Genomic DNA, 16,161 nt, shown 5'->3' with positions numbered 1-16,161 from the left:
TCCCTAGGAGTACCTAGGACACTCTGGGTGCTAACACCTTCCCTCTATGTAACCAACCCCCTTACCTGTAATCTCTAACATTTTATTAGTTTTGATTTGAAAAATTCTTACTTTTTGGTTTTGTTCGTACTTTTTCACTTTTCCCTTGGAAACAATAAAAGCACGGTGGCGACTCTTCTTATTTGATCTCCAATGGGTTTAGCCTACTTTTTGTGTGTATATATTTGTATATATGTTATGTTTGTATATATGTATGTGTGATATAATCTGCTTGTGGGCTTGGTGATCTCTGAGTGGTTGTAGCACCTCAAAGAAAAATGCGATCCCTCACGATGGAACGCGGAAAAATGTTTGAACAGATTCGCCACCGAACTTTATTTATTCCAATGAAGGAATAGGAAAATATCGAGAAAACCTTTAAAAAAATGGAATAATGGTCGTCGCAACCATATTCGGGTTCGGGAGTCGATTACGCAAGGGAAAGGTATTAGCACCCCTCACGTCCGTTGTACTCAACGGGAACCTTTTAGTCTGATTTGCTATTTGATTGTTAATTGAATGTTATTTGCTTGCTTCGAGTAATTAGGATTGATGATAGATATAGATGAAGACCTCGGGAGGGGAAATGGGAGTTTTTTATTAGTGTGCTCGCGAAGATACATCAATCTCCTGCCTACGTATCCTTATGGTTCAATAAGGAAATCAGAGCATTCGTAGTTTGGGCTACTACGAATAATTGGTGTGTTTTGTTTGATGAACGATTGTGTAGGTTGGCGTTCTAAAGGCTAAACGCTGGCTTGTCTACTCTCGGTGGAGGCTCTAGCAAGGGTTTGTTGTGCGCATTAGAAAGGATTAACAGTGTTCTTTTTGAAAGGTTTTTGGTCATGCGGGGTGACAAGTTTGATTGATGTGTTTGATGTTTGATTAGTTTCGATCGCTCGGGGGCGAGAAGTTAGGTTTGATTTGTTTGAGATGTATTGAAGGACGACGAAAGATTGAGCAATGTGGTGCACACCAATCGTTCAATTCTTTCGAGGAATAACAAGGCGAACGCCTTTTACTCCTTTTTTCGTTTGAATTATTTTAAAAGTTTGTTTGTGGATGTTGAATATGCACGGTAGTGAGGCGTACGCCTCCTACTTTCTTATTCAAAGAATAATGAGGTGTGCGCCACTTATTCCTTTATCCAAGTTTATTTAAAGTATTTTAATCGGAAGTCGATAACTTGAGCAATATGGTGAGCGCCAATTATTCAAATAATCGAGAGATGGTGAGGCAAACGCCTCCCATCTTTTATCATCCGAAGTTTAATTTATAAAAGATATGTTTTTAGACGTTGTATTTGATTTGCGAAAATAGTTTGAATTTTGGATTTTGTAGGTTTTGAAAAGTCGATGATTTGAGCACTGTGGCGTGCACCACTCGTTCAAATAATCACAAGATGATGAGGCGAACGCCTCCCATTCTCAATTGAAGTTTAAGTTAAAGATTATTTTGTGAATTTGTGTTTGATCTAAGAGGTGATTTGAATTTGCTCGATTGTATTTGAATTTGACGACGAGAATTCGATCAATATGGCGTACGCCAATTATTCGAATAATCGAAGGATAGTGAGGCGAACGCCTCCCTTCCTCTTATTATCGGAAATTTAGAATTTAGGATTTAGAATTTGTAGTTGATTAGAAAGAAATGATTTGAAATATCATTGTTTGATGTTTTAATCGGGTGACAAGAACCTGAGCAATATGGCGTGCGTCAATTATTCAAGTACTTGAAAAATAGTGAAGCGAACGCTTCATATATCTTTTTCATCCCAAAATTTATGTTCAAAGAGAAAATTCTTTAGAAGTTAAGTTGTTTAGAAAAATGATTTGAAATTGCTATAGTGATGATTTGATCGGGTGACAAGAATTCGACCAATGTGGTGAATGCCAATCATTCGAATACTCGAGAGATAGTGAAGCGGACTCCTCCTATACTCTTTTTCATCCAATATTTAAATTATAAAAAAGAAATTTTTTAGAAGTTATATTGATTAGGAAAAATATTTGAAATAATTGTGAATGAAAGGTGAGAAATGTTTTTTTTTGACAAAGTTGCTCGATGTTGGATCGAGAGTATTTATCTTGAAAGAATTGATTTTATAAATGTCAAGTTGCTTAATTAAGTCAATTTAAATTAATTGGGAGAAAATACATTTAATTAGAAAAATTTATCGGTTAAAACTGGTTAAATCAATTAATTAAACTAATTAGAATTAATCATCAAGAATAATTGATTAAAATTTATTTCAATTGATTAATCAAGTTAATTAAATTTAATTAATAAATTTAAATAACTAAAACAATATTTAATCTATTAATATTTAATAATTAAAACAAAAATTATTAATTGAATTTTGAGAATAAAATGAAAATAAAAATAGAAATAGAGGGAGAGGTTTAATTTCAAAATGAGAGAGAGAATAACAACATAACTTGCTCAAAAGCCCAATTTATCAAAATTCTAATTAGTTAATTAATTAATTAAAACTAAATTAAATTAATAAACTAAAAATTAAAAAAAATACAAGGAAACGTGGGAAGGGGCATTACTCTTTTCCTGTATTGATTTCATAAAAAAAAATTAAACATTATATAAAAAAAAGACTAAATCAAAGTAGAATAAAAGCCTCCAACGAGGAGGTGACATGTGGCACATCCATATAATAAACAAACAAAAAAATTGAATGAATAATAAAGTAATGGGAAAGGAAAATAAATTAGAAGCAGAGTCCTCATTCTTTCTATTCTTTGTTCAGTATCTCTCCCTCTACGTAACAACAACAACAACCGCCACCTCCGCCTCGGATTCCGACAAGGGATGGTCGAAAATGAAAAATGACGATACCATCCTAACATTCTATTTTCCTTTATTATGAATCTGGTCTTCAAATTTCCAAACTCCAAATCAAAATCAATTAATTTCAAAATCTACATATAAACCCTAAATATTCAAAGTGAAATTAAATAGCCATGAAACATAGTTTCAAACAATTATCATGAGATTATTGATAAATGCAACACGAGGAACACAATTCTAACAAGAAAATCAAGAAAAGAAGACAGGCTAACCTTGTCGGAGCTAGTCCGACGTTCTGCAGCTTTCGGCAATGTCTCAGGTAAGCTTTCTTTAATCACTTTTCCTTATGTTACTCCCTTCATCTGGAATTTTTCTGGTTCGAAATCGTTGAGCTATGATTGTTCTTCTGTTTGTAGGTGAATAGGTTTTAACTCAGGCCATTTAGAGCTTCAATGTGAAGCTCTAAAGGTCTCTTGAGGAGCTTTGATGGAAGTCGTTTGGAGGAGATTCTTCTGGAGACTTTAGTAATTTTCTTCAACATGAAGAAAACCCTCAGGTCTACTTTGGCTCTGATTTTTTTATATGAATAGTGGTTGCTGAATGTGTAGAATTTTTAGGTTTAAATAGGAAAATAAAAAGGGTTGATTGTGAGTGTGTGAGTTTCTCAAGTGTGTGATTTTTTATGAGCAAATCGTGTGGTGATGTGGGTGGAAATCATGTGAAGGATATGGATGATGAAAAACTGTTAGATTTGTAAAGGAGTTACCCTAATTTTGTGGGATTTTCAATGGAATGAAGATGTTGTGCCAACTGTAAAGGGAATTTCCATCAAATATTTTTCTCTCAAAAGCTTATCCCTCTCCACTGTGATTTCTTTTAGTGTTGTAATCCCTCACTGTAAACTTAATTTTTCCCGTGTAAATTTCTCACTGATATGAATGGTTAAAACAATTATTGGTACAAGTTAATTTGAGGCAAATAATTATTTCTACTGAATGTAATGTTTTTAATGATGTAACTTTTTTTTTTTGGTTTGCACTTACTAATACAATTTTTAGTTTCTCTAATAGTTATACAATATAAAAGAGTTATTTAAATGAGAATGATGTATTTATATATGAAATTAAATTAAATGAGCATGAGAAATAGTTACTAAAAACATGAGATGATATAATTAAATAAGAATAAAAATGCGACTAAAATTAAAATGAGATGATTTTGAAAAATTAAAATGAAATGGTTATTTTGGATAAAGGATAAAAATAAATGGGTCAATGATGGATTAAAAAATAAAATAAAATAAAAAATTCTGGCGGAAATTTGCTCAAAAAATTAAATCGGATGCGTTAAAATGACCAGCACAAAATATATTTATTGAAAAAATACAGCGTTTCTTCTAATTTCGAAATAAATTTTCACCGGTTAAAAGGCTCAAGCGGGTCAAAACGCAACCGAAACAGCCACTGAAAAATATAACGGGCACACCAGCTTAAACTACGTGAGTCGTAGGTTAACAATATTGGCGTCTGCAATTTTAATTTTGAAACTCTTTACCCGCTGATTTTGCACATTCTTGAGAAACAATTTAACCGATTTGTCTGTATTCTCAATAAATTTATTCTGACTGATATTTTAGGTATTATTCATGATGGAATGTATGTCATGCTATGCATATGATGCAAAATAAAAATGAAATCAATTGTATGAAAATTTAAATATGCCCGAACAAAATTGGGGTATGACAGTTGCCCCTATTTAATTATCTTGAACTAGAAAGTCAGAATGACGACAGTCTTCATACATTCGTGGTGGAAGGTAATTAAATACGAAAAGACCCAAATTTTGTCCTTTTGGAATGCAATGGAGAAATGCATAAAGAAAATGCAATGGATTCTAACAACACCAAGGTAATAGGGGTAGAATGCCAAATTAATGCCAACCCTCGAGTCGACACTCGATCTTGCATAGGTCGTATTGATGTAAAGACCAATGTGGGACTAAAACTGAACAGGCTTCCTGGAGACAAAAGGACGACAGTAGAGTTAATTTTCATCACCAAAAGGATGATAGTAATTCACCATGGTTTCTAGGGTCGTCATCACCAAAAGGATGATGGATAAACCGAGCATCAAAAGTAGTCATCACCAAAAGGATAATGGTTACTGTGTCACAACAAAGATCGCCATCACCCAAAAGGATGATGGTAAGATCAACCACAAATCTCTCTATCACCAAAAGGATGATAGTTAGACATAATCCAAAGATTTCCATCACCAAAAGGATGATGTCCGTCACCCCAAAAGGATGATGGTTATTCTGATAACGTTTCCCATTACCGAGAGTATAGTATCAAGGCTATCACCAAAAGGATGATAGTTAACTCATCAATTTCAAAGATCTCCATCACCAAAAGGATGAGGGTAAGATCTAACAACAAAACTTGTTATCACCAAAAGGATGATAATAAGTCAACGATCAACAATAATCACCGTCACCAAAAGGATGAAGTTAAAGTCACACAACAAACTTGTTATCACCAAAAGGATGATAATAAGTCGAAACTCAATGATCACCATCAACAAAAGGATGAAGGTAAGTTACAAGACAAAACTTGTTACCACTAAAAGGATGATAATAAGTCAAAACAATCACCATCACCAAAAGGATGAAGGTAAGATCAACAACAGAACTTGTTACCACCAAAAGGATGATAATAAGTCAATAACCTTAAATGATAACCATAACCAAAAGGATGAAGGTAAGAACAAAACATTAAAACTTGTTATCACCAAAAGGATGACAATAAACACACAACTCAAACGATCACCATCAACAAAAGGATGAAGGTCAGATAAAAGACGAAACTTGTTACCACCAAAAGGATGATAATAAGTCAACAACTCAAATGATCACCATCACCAAAAGGATGAAGGTAAGATCAAAAACAAAACTTGTTACCACCAAAAGGATGATAATAAGTCAATAACTTCAATGGTCACCATCACCAAAAGGATGAAGGTAAGGCCTAATATCAAAACTTGTTATCACCAAAAGGATGATAATAAGTCAATAATCGCCATCACCAAAAGTATGAAGGTATAATTAAAAGACAAGACTTGTTATCGCCAAAAGGACGACAATAAGTCGAAATAAACTCAAACGATCACCATCACCAAAAGGATGAAGGTAATATCAACAACAAAACTTGTTTCCACCAAAAGGATGATAATAAGTCAATAACCTTAAATGATAACCATTACCAAAAGGATGAAGGTAAGAACAAAAATTTAAAACTTGTTATCACCAAAAGGATGACAATAAGCACACAACTCAAATGATCACCATCACCAAAAGGATGAAGGTCAGATAAAAGACGAAACTTGTTACCACCAAAAGGATGATAATAAGTCAACAACTCGAATGATCACCATCACCAAAAGGATGAAGGTAAGATCAAAAACAAAAATTATTACCACCAAAAGGATGATAATAAGTTCATAACTCAAATGGTCACCGTCATCAAAAGGATGAAGGTAGGATTAAACAACAAAACTCGTTACCACCAAAAGGATGATAATAAGTCGATAACTTTTATTGGTCACCGTCACCAAAAGGATGAAGGTAGGATCGAACAACAAAACTTGTTACCACCAAAAGGATGATAATAAGTCGATAACTTTTACGGATCACCGTCACCAAAAGGATGAAGGTAGGATCGAACCACAAAACTCGTTATCACCAAAAGGATGATAATAAGTCGACAGTCACCATCACCAAAAGGATGAAGGTACTACAAACAACAGGACTCGTTATCAGCAAAAGGATGATAATGAATCAACAATCACCATCACCAAAAGGATGAAGGTAAGATCATAACTTCGAAACTTGTTACCACCAAAAGGATGATAATAAGTTATAATAATTTCAAATACTGCTGACACCAAAAGGATGATAGTAAGATTAAACAACAAACCGGTTATCACCAAAAGGATGATAATCAAGTCGAACTAGACGTCACCACCAAAAGGATGATAGTTAAACGTAATAACAAAGACCACCATTAAAAAAAGGATGATGGTTGAACCAAAATGACAAGGATCCTTATCACCATAAGGATTGCCGACACCAAAAGGATGACAGTAGGCTGTAATAATTGTAGAGGTCACCATTTACCAAAAGGATGAAGGTTAAGCAAAAAATTTCAAGGACCGCCGACACCAAAAGGATGACGGTAAGAACAAACATCAAGGATTTACCATTACCAAAAGGATAACGGTTATCGTAAACAGGGTGATGATTAATATTATTCCTCAATGGACTTTCACCAAAAGGATGTTAGTGAGAAAAATATTGGAAAAACAAGGCTACTGTCAAAGTTCAGTAAACATGATTTGTTGGGTAGTATGGGAACATTATTGGGTAAGACATGCTTGGGGTATCAACAACAAAAGGTTGCAAAACCAATATTCTCTGGAGAGATGTAATTTCCATCAACAAAAGGTTACATTAAACGACTCATTGAGGGACGCTCAACGCGAAACAAAGTAGGTGTTTTAAAGAAACATTTCTTGGTTTAGATGAGGATAAAATCTTATCAACAAAAGGTTGAAAGATGTAACTCAATGGGGAACGCCCGATAGCAGGGTAGGAACTTACTCAGAGAAAAACAATGACTCAACTGAGGGTTGGCCTGGATGCCTACTACTAAACCTTGGATTTTTATTTGTGCTATATGTGTAAATGATATGCATGCAAAGATGTATGAGATGATGAATTTAATATATGTGTCGCATGTTTGAATGCAAAGGATGATTGGTTTGTTTGGGATTGGCCCCCCTTTTCAAAGGCAATGTGTTTTCTGGAAACCAGTGTTGGTTGCATTTGTTTTTGTGTGGAATGCCAGCAAGGTGGGCTTTGACTTTTCTGGGTAATTGTCGATGTAGATTGGACTGTTGGTTGGCGGAAGGATCTGACTTCCCGACACTCGGTAGTTGATGATGTGATGAACACGCAATAGATGAGGATACTCTTGGTGCCCCAAGTTTGATCTCTTGCTAATATATTGTGTATTTGTCTTCGAGAAGATCTCAGTTCTTCTTCTGAAGTGTTTGGCCAACTTGTGACTGAGCATAGCGACGTGATCAACGCATGATGATTGTGCTTTTGACGTGCCCTAAGGATTCTTGTTGTACTAGTATGGACTTTCGACATCTTGGTTGTGAATTCTAGCAGTTACTAGTGTCTGACGCAATCCTCTTGATTGTCTTGAAGATATGAAGGGAACTTGTCCCATGCAACTTGTCTTGCCCCAAACAGTAGGGTACCAAATGGCATTCTCCCTGAAAGGAAACCTTGGGAGTGGTTATCCGATGACGTGGTCTGAGTCTTTTTTTCCTAGCTCTTGAATCTTGCAATAGTCTACCCCTGATTAGCCTTTGGGGGACTTGCCCTAGACGTACTGAGTATTGAAGTGTTTTTCCTCCTTGATCAACCGATGCTTGGGGATTTGTCTTACACTGACTACTTCTTTAGTCAACATTATCAAAAGATGCTCTGCCCCTGATTTATGAGATGGTCTTGATTCGTGTCAGCACCAACGATCAAGTACCCCTTGAATTGCCCCTTGTTGGAATTTTCTCGATGTCAAGTACTGACTGACACTTAAGAATTATTATCCAAGAAATGGTGATTTTAATGCAATAGTTATGCAAGTTTTAAAAAACAATCATTCACTTGGGAGTGTCGTGGTAGTGTGTGGCGAGTGGATCATGAGTCCAAACGCGGTGTTGATTTAGCTAGCGTGTGAGTGATATGGTGAGATAAAATATTAGCAAATCTTTAGGAGCCAGTTTACTCAACCTTGCTATAGTATGATTTCAGAACAAACCTTACTTCAATTAGGTCTTTTGAAGGTTGTAACGTGGCTTGGTTCATGGTTATTTAATCAAAAGGATATAAGACTCAAAGTTTATTTTAACCCACCCCTTCTTCATGAGGATCTCCAATCCTACATTCAGTTAATTCACACACATTCATTTTTTGCACGTGTAAGGATACAGATGGTGATTCAAGGTCTCTTGGAATGGCAGCCACCTTATTTCGTTTTTTGGATGTCGGTGACCCTTTGATTTTGGTATGGTGGTCACTGAATCTAGTTTTGTTTCGTTGGAGACTTTCACTATCTCTTTCGATTTTTGTTTTGATCCCTAACTTTTGCATGGACCGCTTTGTTTGAAGCTTTAATCCATCGGGATTGCCCCTGTTTTTGCTTAAGTCTCCTTTCAGGGTGTTAGACTTAGCTGGCTCTTTCTTTGACTTTTTTTTGGGAAATTGTGATTGCCAAGTCATTGGTCATTAAAGAACAACCAACATAAAATTTGGATTTGTATGGTTCCTTCGAAACTTCGGGGTGTGTGCGAAGAATATCACGTGATCGATCCTTGTATGGGATATTTCATCTTATAATTCGAAAGTGTAGTTAGACCAACTGAACACTACCCTGCCCCAGGTTAAGCGTAAGGGTTTTTTATATCTGAAAGAAACTCCTACTTCTAGGCTCAAAGTGGTTGACTAGGGATTAACTCCTTATCTCTCCAGTGTCTGGGGATTTGAAACAATGCATGTACATCATTAGCAGGATTTTATCCGAAAGCATACAATCAACAATTATGAGTATTTTGTTTTCGTCATCCTCCTTCCAACATTTACTAACAATAGTGTGATAAATAAGGTGAAGTGGAAAAGTATGTGTTTATGATTTGCAAATGTGATAGATGAGTGAATTATGAAAGATTGATTCAAAGCATGCATAATTATCCCATTAATAAAACCAAGTACAAACAACAATGTTTAAAGCATACAGTACTTAAACAACCAAAACAAATTACAAAAGTGCGAAACAATAAAAATGGCATAATGATTGCCTTCATTCAAAGAAACAGGCCTTCATCTCTTGATTCTTCATTGGGATTTTTATGCTTGCTCAGGCTGGTGAAGAAAGCGTCATACGGATCTTCATCACCCATCATTGATCCATGTCGAGCAGATGTAGCAGAATGCCCATGGGGGTTCATGTTGACCATGGGGATCGGAATAGGGATCGACCCTCCTCTAGGCTGGGCATGGTTACCATCAAAGTCAGTTACTCCAGGGATGCTAAGCGATGGCGATCCAAACTGGGTAGCAACGTTTCTAGCTTCGGCGCTAGTCTCGGCGTCCTACTCCTTTTGGGCTAAGAGCAGCATAGTTTCAAGCAAACGGTCCATCTTTGCCTGCATGGAGTCAATGTCTGTTCTCATCGAAACCTGGTTTGCTTCAAGTTGTACGAGTGTGATCCTATAATTACGGCATGTCTCGTACCGGTGTTGAGTAATCAGTGTTACTGGACAAAAGGTAGAATATGGTGTGAGTTTTTTTTTGTTTCTTGAAGATGATATGCAATGCATGTTGATGATATGCAAATGCATGACATTTTTCCATGTTTTCGCAAAGGAATACAAATACTCAAGATCATTCATACATTGGGTACGTCAGGATAATAGGAAGAAGCCTGGGTTTCTCTGATTACTAGAAATCCCAAAGGTAGGTTCTAAAGTTATGTTTTCAAGGAAGGAACTTAGACTCACGAATCAGGTTAAAAACTTCCTCGCAATGGTGGGATAGACACATCGTGATGGGAGTTTTGAAATGATCTAATCTAAGTGGGACTCTTGTGTTGTTCGAACTGGGTGTAGACCCTTCGGTTCAATACTACATAATCACCAATCATGAAAATAAAACTTGGGGTTTAAGGCGAGGTTCCCCGAGTCACGTATCGTATTTAAAGTTTCCCCACAATAATGGGCTAGCCATATTTTGATGGAAACTCCAAAGAAGTCTACTATAGATGGAGTCTTCGTATTGTCCCAATGAGGTGTACACCCCTCGGTTCAATACTACACAACTCCGGGTTCTAAGTTCTTCACGAAGCTCGGGTATGGAGCTTATCTCACAGCATACACCAAGTCCCATATCAAAGTACCAAGGCATATTACATATGGAAGAAAAGAATATCCTCCAACAGTCTTAGCAAAATCAGACTAATTTAGGCTAGACTCTCTCTTGCTTGGAGCAGGGTCCTCAGTAGAGTCGCCAGTCTGTCGCACCTCAAAAAAAAATGCGATCCCTCGTGATGGAACGCGGAAAAAATGTTTGAACAGATTCGCCACCGAACTTTATTTATTCCAATGAAGGAATAGGAAAATATCGAGAAAACCTTTAAGAAAATGGAATAATGGTCGTCGCAACCATATTCGGGTTCGGGAGTCGATTACGCAAGGGGAAGGTATTAGCACCCCTCACGTCCGTTGTACTCAACGGGAACCTTTTAGTCTGATTTTCTATTTGACTGTTAATTGACTGTTATTTGCTTGCTTCGAGTAATTAAAATTGATGATAGATATGGATGAAGACCTCGAGAGGTGAAATGGGAGTTTTTTATTAGTGTGCTCGCGAAGATACAACAATCTTCTGCCTACGTATCCTTATGGTGCAATAAGGAAATCAGAGCATTCGTAGTTCGGGCTACTACGAATAATTGGTGTGTTTTGTTTGATGAACGACTATGTAGGTCGGCGTTCTAACGGCTAAACGCTGGCTTGTCTACTCTCGGTGGAGGCTCTAGCACTGGTTTGTTGTGCACATTAGAAAGGATTAACAGTGTTCTTTTTGAAAGGGTTTTGGTCACGCGGGGGTGACAAGTTGGATTGATGTGTTTGATTGGTTTCGATAGCTCGGGGACGAGAAGTTAGGTTTGATTTGTTTGAGATGTTTTGCAGGACGACAAAAAATTGAGCAATGTGGTGCACACCAATCGTTTAATTCTTTCGAGGAATAACAAGGCGAACGCCTTTTACTCCTTTTTTCTTTCGAATTATTTTGAAAGTTTGTTTGTGGATGTTGAATATGCACGGTAGTGAGGCGTACGCCTCCTACTTGCTTATTCAAAGAATAATGAGGCCTGCGCCACTTATTCCTTTATCCAAGTTTATTTAATGTATTTTAATCGGAAGTCGATAACTTGAGCAATATGGCGAGCGCCAATAATTCAAATAATCGAGAGACGGTGAGGCGAACGCCTCCCATATTTTATCATCTGAAGTTTAATTTATAAAAGATATGTTTTTAGATGTTGTATTTGATTTGCGAAAATAGTTTGAATTTTGGATTTGTAGGTTTTGAAAAGTCGATGATTTGAGCATTATGGCGTGCGCCACTCGTTCAAATAATCACAGGATGGTAAGGCGAACGCCTCCCATTCTAAATTGAAGTTTAAGTTAAAGTTTATTTTGTGAATTTGTGATTTGAATTTGCTCGATTGTATTTTAATTTGACGACGAGAATTTGATCAATATGGCGTACGCCAATTATTCGAATAATCGAAGGATAGTGAGGCGAACGCCTCCCATCCTCTTATTATCGGAAATTTAGAATTTAGGATTTAGAATTTGTAGTTGATTGGAAAGAAATGATTTGAAATATCATTGTTTGATGTTTTAATTGGGTGACAAGAACCCGAGCAATATGGCGTGCGCCAATCATTCAAGTACTTGAGAAATAGTGAAGCGAACGCTTCCTATATCTTTTTCATCCAAAAATTAATGTTAAAAGAGAAAATTCTTTAGAAATTAAGTTGTTTAGAAAAATTATTTAAAATTGCTATAGTGATGATTTGATCGGGTGACAAGAATTCGACCAATGTGGCGAACGCCAATCATTCGAATACTCGAGAGATAGTGAAGCGGACGCCTCCTATACTCTTTTTCATCCAATATTTAAATTATAAAAAAGAAATTTTTTAGAAGTTATATTGATTAGGAAAAAGATTTGAAATAATTGTGAATGAAAAGTGAGAAATGGTTTTTTTTGACAAAGTTGCTCGATGTTGGATCGAGAGTATTTATCTTGAAAGAATTGATTTTATAAATGTCAAGTTGCTTAATTAAGTAAATTTGAATTAATTGGGAGAAAGTACATTTAATTAGAAAAATTTATCGGTTAAAATTGGTTAAATCAATTGATTAAACTAATTAGACTTAATCATCAAGAGTAATGGATTAAAACTTATTTCAATTGATTAATAAATTTAACTAACTAAAATAATATTTAATCTATTAATATTTACTAATTAAAACAAAAATTATTAATTGAATTTTGAGAATAAAATGAAAATAAAAATAGAAATAGAGGGAGAGGTTTAATTTCAAAATGAGAGAGAGAATAACAACATAACTTGCTCAAAAGCCCAATTTATCAAAATTCTAATTAGTTAATTAATTAATTAAAACTAAATTAATTTAATAAACTAAAAATTAAAAAAAATACAAGGAAACGTGGGAAAGGGCATTACTCTTTTTCTGTATTGATTTCATACAAAAAAATTAAACATTATATAAAAAAAGACTAAACCAAAGTAGAATAAAAGCCTCCAACGAGGAGGTGACATGTGGCACATCCATATAAAAAAAAAACAAAAAAATGAATGAATAATAAATTAATGGGAAAGGAAAATAAATTAGAAGCAGAGTCCTCATTCTTTCTATTCTTTGTTCAGTATCTCTCCCTCTACGTAACAACAACAACAACCGCCACCTCCGCCTCGGATTCCGACAAGGGATGGTCGAAAATGAAAAATGACGATACCATCCTAACAGTCTATTTTCCTTTATTATGAATCCGGTCTTAAAATTTCCAAACTCCAAATCAAAATCAATTAATTTCAAAATCTACATATAAACCTTAAATATTCAAAGTGAAATTAAATAGCCATGAAACATAGTTTCAAACAATTATCATGAGAGTATTGATAAATGCAACACGAGGAACACAATTCTAACAAGAAAATCAAGAAAAGAACAGAGGCTAACCTTGTCGGAGTTAGTCCGACGTTCTGCAACTTTCGGCAATGTCTCAGGTAAGCTTTCTTTAATCACTTTTCCTTATGTTACTCCCTTCATCTAGAATTTTTCTGGTTCGAAATCGTTGGGCTATGATTGTTCTTCTGTTTGTAGGTGAATAGGTTTTAACTCTGGCCATTTAGAGCTTCAATGTGAAGCTCTAAAGGTCTCTTGAGGAGCTTTGATGGAAGACGTTTGGAGAAGATTTTTCAGCAGACTTTAGTAATTTTCTTCAACATGAACAAAACCCTCAGGTCTACTTTGGCTCTGATTTTTTTATATGAAAAGTGGTTGCTGAATAATTATTTGAGACAAATAATTATTTCTACTGAATGTAATGTTTTTAATGATGTAACTCTATTTTTTTGGTTTGCACTTACTAATGCAATTTTTAGTTTCTCTAATAGTTATACAATATAAAAGAGTTATTTAAATGAGAATGATGTATTTATATATGAAATTAAATTAAATGAGCATGAGAAATAGTTACTAAAAACATGAGATGATATAATTAAATAAGAATAAAAATGCGACTAAAATTAAAATGAGATGATTTTGAAAAATTAAAATGAAATGTTTATTTTGGATAAAGGATAAAAATAAATGGGTCAATGATGGATTAAAAAATAAAATAAAATAAAAAAGCCGAGCGGAAATTTACTCAAAAAATTAAATCGGATGCGTTAAAATGACCAGCACAAAATATATTTATTGAAAAAGTACAGCGTTTCTTCTAATTTAGAAATAAGTTTTCACCGACTAAAAGGCTCAAGCGGGTCAAAACGCAACCGAAACAGCCACTGAAAAATATAACGAGCACACCAACTTAAACTACGTGAGGCATAGGTTAATAATATTGGCGTCTGCAATTTTAATTTTGAAACTTTTTACCCGCTGATTTTGGACATTCTTGAGAAACAATTTAACCGATTTGTCTGTATTCTCAATAAATTTATTCTGACTTATATTTTAGGTATTATTCATGATGGAATGTATGTCATTTTATGCATATGATGCAAAATAAAAATGAAATCAATTGTATGAAAATTTAAATATGCCCGAACAAAATTGGGGTATGACAGTGGTGAGATAAGTTCTAACCTGAACTTGAGTGCAATTAAGATAGGAAGATGGTATAGTCATGTTCGACTTGTGTGGAGTAGTCTTTAACAAGTTTGCTTGAGATCTTCTCAGTGGAGACTCTTTCGGATTTTGAAATGTCACACAAGTATTTGTGGTTACACATTACTATCTCTAATTTGGGTCTGAGAAGCTGAGGACTGTAGAACATTTACCCCCTCTTGGCCTATTTAGGATGTAGTGCGGAAACTGTTCAAGTTTAGACTTGATAACAGTTATTACGCGATACTACATTCAGACGAGTTTCTCTTGAGATTATTATGGGTCGATGAGTCAGTCATCTTAACCTGTAATATCTGATAGATGGAATTAAGACTCTGGGAACCTTCTAGAACATGATCTATAGGTTTTTATCCTTAGATAACTCCTTTAGGATGGTTCTTACCCAGACTCCATGCTCGTGACTTACAACAAACCCTTGATTCCTTGGTTGATCCAATCAAGTCTTGTCAATATCAATGGAACTTAGGTGTTGATAAGGTGTAAACCATAATCCACCAAAATGGATGATTGATCTTGACAATGACTTGATTCATCCCTTGACCTTTGTTTTCCTTGTGTGTGATCCCTTATTTGTGATTGTTGCATTCATGCACATCATAACATTCATCACACGAAAATTTCAAGGAACTGAGGTATCATTTGCAAATATTTTCAGACCATGGACTGTGGACGAAGGAACACTAAGAGGTACAGTTTTAGATGTCCCGACTTGAAAGAGTTAAGGAAGCTAGCATCTTTTGTATTAGATCCCTTGGACTTCAAACAACGTCATGACAAGCCTCTATCTATCTTGTCTGCTGATGTGGTTGAAGGACTTATGAGTGTACTAGTGCAGTTCTATGATCCTCTCTACCGTTGTTTCACTTTCGCAGATTTTCAGCTTGTGCCTACATTGGAAGAGTATTCTCATCTCTTGGGGATACCTGTTTCTAGTAGAGTGCCTTTTAATGGATTGGAGGAGATTCCCCGATCTAATCTTATTGCTGAAGCTCTTCACTTGAATAAGTATGAGATAGAGGCTCATTAGGTGAAGAAAGGAGGGTTATTTAGGTTCTCATTTGATTTCCTCATCAAGGAAGCTACTGCTTTTGCTCAAGCCGACGGTGTGGATGCTTTTGAAGCTATCTTTGTGTTGCTCATTTATGGACTAGCTTTGTTCCCTAACATTGACAGTTTTGTTGATGTTAACGCCATTAGACTTTTCTTGATTGGGAATCTTGTGCCCACTTTATTGGGTGATATG

This window comes from Lathyrus oleraceus, chromosome 3, assembly GCF_024323335.1.
Source record: "Lathyrus oleraceus cultivar Zhongwan6 chromosome 3, CAAS_Psat_ZW6_1.0, whole genome shotgun sequence".
NCBI classification, from domain to species: domain Eukaryota; kingdom Viridiplantae; phylum Streptophyta; class Magnoliopsida; order Fabales; family Fabaceae; genus Lathyrus; species Lathyrus oleraceus.
This window is presented reverse-complemented; position numbering follows the sequence as displayed.